Raw genomic sequence first — 4,450 nt, forward strand, 5'->3', positions numbered from 1 at the left:
CAGAAAAGTGACTAAAAATTAATCTCACAAACTCATCTGTGTGTTTTTTTTATAATTTATTTTTTAAAAAATCATCCATACTGAGCGCCTTCATTTGCTAATCCAGAATGTATGTTCCATGGTAGTGCTGATATCCCCTACTGGATGAGCTGACCAGGTCTCTATTACATAGGAGCCCTATAAGCTAATAACATAAACTTAATGGTATATATTTCCTAAAAAATCATTGTTATGTGAATAAAAAGACATAATTGGTTCAACCAGAGCCAATATAGGTTTGATACAATTTTAGCAGATATTTGTGGTTATTTGCCAAAATCAACACATTCACAGCAGCAAGATGACTTTTTTAATTAATTGAAATGTACCTTTAGATAGTTCTGTCTTTAGATTGATTCTTTACCCCAATCCTTCTTAAGTTAAGGTTACCCAAGAACTATCTGGAAAGCTTGCTAAAATATAGGTTCCTAAGCCATATCCCTAGTGATTCTTATTCAGTATATTTGGGGTGTTGTCTAATAATTTTTATTTTTATTTTTAAAATATATTTTTATTGATTTCAGAGAGGAAGGGAGAGGGAGAGAGAGATATAGAAACATCAATGATGAGAGAGAATCATTGATCAGCTGCCTCTTTCATGCCCCTTACTGTGGATTGAGCCCACAACCCGGGCATGTGCCCTTGACTGGAATCGAACCATATAAATGATAATGGTTCGATTCCAGTCAAGTGCTGATGCTCTGCAGGCTGATGCCCTATCCACTGAACAAAAGTTTTAACAACTTTTTAGGCAGTTCTGACACTCCTCTACCACACTATTTTTAAGTATTTTATAGTGTTTGCTATCTATTGGTCATCTATAAAATATGCATATTCTTCCAGATGAAAACAGTGCAGCAAATCATTAAGAAGCCTGTACTGGCAGACAGATTGCAGGAATTGTATGGGGTGGAGGGGTCAGAACAACATACACATTCAATAAGCCAACAGAGCAAGTGTTTTCTCCAACCATGGTTCTGCATAGTTGGCATATGGTATATATTATATGCAAGGAGTTGAAAACTAAGCAAGAATTTATGCTTTTTAATCCTCTTATGAAGTAGAATCTGCATTCCCCAGCTCTACTTTCCTATTGAAAAACTAAGCATAATGTAACAGTAAATTAATGCATAACTATTCTTAATTATCTTGAAATAAAATACAAGTGGAAAGTATATAACAGAGTAGAAGAGAAAACCATGGAAATTAGAGGGCATTTACCTAGTCTGCTATTGAACTCAAAGGATTTATTTTCACTTACATTTTGTGAAATGCTGATCTCTGTGTTTTGTAAAGAGGGCACATATTTTATGAAAAAATTTTTTTATGTTAATGCATCTTCACTATCAAAAACAATTTTGTTGGCCGTTTGGGTTTCAGCGTTGAAAGTGAACAAAAGTTTTAATTTTTTGTGTGGTGTTTTTTTAAAGCAGTAATTGTTTTCCCAAGACTTTGTGAAAGATCCCAATTCCTAACATGTTTTCTCTACTTGATTCCCATTCCCTTCAAGACATTTTCAACTTTGCTGCCAGGTCTCTTTTTAAAACACAAAATGATCATACAACTCATTATCTTAATTAAAATCTTTTGACAGCTTCCCATTGCTTTCAGCATAAAATGAACATTCCTCAGCCTTGTTCAAAAGCCCCTCATAATCTGACCCAGCCTACCTCTTTAGTTTTATAATTTAACCTTCCATTCTAGCCATAAAAAATAACTTACAAATTCTTTAAAACACCATGTGTTCTTAATCTAAAGATCCCTGTGCCTAAAACGTCTTCATCCCTTATCTTTCCCACTTAATTCTTATTCAACTTTTTAAATAATTATTTTATTTTTCAATTACAGTTGATGCACAATATTATATTAGTGTCAGGTGTACAGCCTTCTATTTGTCTTTTAACACTCAGTTCATTCTTTCACTCCTTTTGGAAATTTTCATTTGTGGCCCCGTTCTCTAAATTCTTGTTGTCAAGATCCCCACGATGCGCCTCATATACTTCTAGCACAGCACTAGCTGCACTGTACATCTGCCTCACTGTAGGTGTTAAGTTCCTGAAGAAAGGACTGTGCTGTTCATATTAATGTTTATCATGGTGCCAACATATAACAGCAATTCAATAAATGGATTTTTAATCACGAGTAATAAGAAGTAAGATTTGATATTTAAGGCCAAATTATAGAGGGCCTTCTAAGAACTATTACAGTGGGATTTTGAATGGGAAATTGACACAGTACAAACAATGATTTAGAAAAATGAAGAGACTCTATTTAAGCTGTTTCAATAGTAAAGATGTGGGATGAGAAAAATCCACATATGTGTTGTTAGGATTGATGAAGCAGTGAGATATGTTGAATGCAGGGTTTAATAATACCAAGATTTCTGTCTTGGAAGATAAATCATGATAGCAGTGTTATTGGAAATAATGAGAAGGAAAGCCATGTGTTTCATAGAAGATGATGTGATTTTTAGAAATATCATGTTTAGCTAGAGGTCAATAAAAAGTAAGGAAAATTTATAAGCAATGACAAATAAGAATCATTGATGTAAATGAGGTTCTGAGGCTGCATTTTGAATATTGGTATCAGTTGCAAAACATTGGTGGGATTGACTCCATGAGCACTAAGCATCTATCTACTTTGTCAGATGGAGAGCAAAAGGAGAAGTCAGAGGGTGAAGGACTGTGTTAGAGAATCTAGAGAGAAGAGATGTTGACCAAAAGGTGTATGACTTTCGAAAGAGGAAGTCCAATATTACCAAGACAGAATATCCAAAACTTTTATCTTTGTGTGCAATACATTTTTAGTCATGTATGTTAGAAATTTTAAATACATGCAAGTGTGAAATTTCATTGTGAATAGCTCTCATGGGTGTTCTTGGATGTGGGGGTTCTGAATGATTTTTCTACTGTACTGCTGTGGGTTTAACCCAGGTATCCTAGTTCAAGTAGAGTATGTGAAGCATCACCCTCTGATGTTTCTTGCCTTTCTAGAATGCTTTTCTCCCTCCTATCTCAACCTCTTCTGCTTACTTCATATCTCTTCATTTTCCATCTCCACTGTGTCTGCCTTCCTGCCCTGGCATATTATTTTACTTGTCTCCAGAGTGTTCCACCATGGGGGTCCTTGAGGATGTGGTGAGACCACATGGGGAAATAAAAAAATATATATTTCCCAGAACTGAACTGAAACTTCCTCAGCCACAACCTCCAGCAATATCTTTTCCCCCCTGCCAGTGGTGGCCACGCATCGTCTTGATATTCTGCTGGATAGCATATCACATATAACTGTACAGCAGAGACATGATCCCCTAGACCACTTCCTCTGTTCACAGTACTGCCTTGCAGTTTAAAATTAAATGTGACTCATCAGAAAACTAAGGAAACCAGATGTGACATTTGTGGTAATTCTGCCTCTCACTACCCCTGAGATAGTTGAACATGATTGATATTCATTATTTCATAGGCTATTTTTATTTTCTGTTACAAATGATATTTCATGATTCCCAAAAGAATTGCTTGCCCTTGTGTAGTGATATATATTATAAAGTGATTTCATATAAATTATTTACTCCAATCAGTAAAGAAGTCTTTGAGCTAAGGATAATCATCCTCATTTTAAAAAGGAAGTGATCAAGTTTCAATGTTTGAATAATTTGCTTGAAGTGACACCCCGTAAGTGTGGCAGAGTTGATCTGTGGTGTGGCTGGTGCTATTCCCAGTACACAACCTGATGGCTTTCTCCAATAATGATAAATGCATGGAGCATATTCTTTCCTCAAAGGCTTTATTTTATTTTTATTTTTAAAAAGAACATGGTTTCAGTTGTTCCATTTTACAAATCAGAAAATTAAGCTGACATAATTCTAAAGAAGATGAGTTCTTTCAATGAATTTTGGGTAGAGCTAATTCTAGAGAAAGGAGCCAGGCTTCATGATAATTATCCCCATACTCTTTTTATGGTGGATGTTGTCTGCTAGGTCTTTTTTTGGTTTTGTTTCTTTTCTTTGGTCTCAGAAGATACTTAAGAATGAATTACTTTCAGGCGTAAATTTCACGAGGAAATTTACATTCATCTGCTCAATACTAATTGTGTTACATGGCTTATTAATGTCATTGTCAGCCACCTTTTCTTGCAACTTGGCCTATTAGTTTTCCATCTTTCTCCTGCATTTTTAAACAATCTGCTGACCTCTTCACTACACGTGATAAACTATATGTCAGTCTCTAAGGTCTAACAACAAACTGAAAACTCCTTTGTCCCTAGTTTCTCCTCACATTCTCTCACCTTTAATTCACAAATGAATGATATGCCCTTTTCTCTATTTCCTTATCCATCCTTTAGTTTTTAAAAACTGTAGTGTGTGTGTGTGTGTGTGTGTGTGTGTGTGTGTGTGTGTGTGTAAGATATA

Source organism: Myotis brandtii, unplaced genomic scaffold (assembly GCF_000412655.1).
Source record: "Myotis brandtii unplaced genomic scaffold, ASM41265v1 scaffold249, whole genome shotgun sequence".
In the NCBI taxonomy this organism is placed as follows: domain Eukaryota; kingdom Metazoa; phylum Chordata; class Mammalia; order Chiroptera; family Vespertilionidae; genus Myotis; species Myotis brandtii.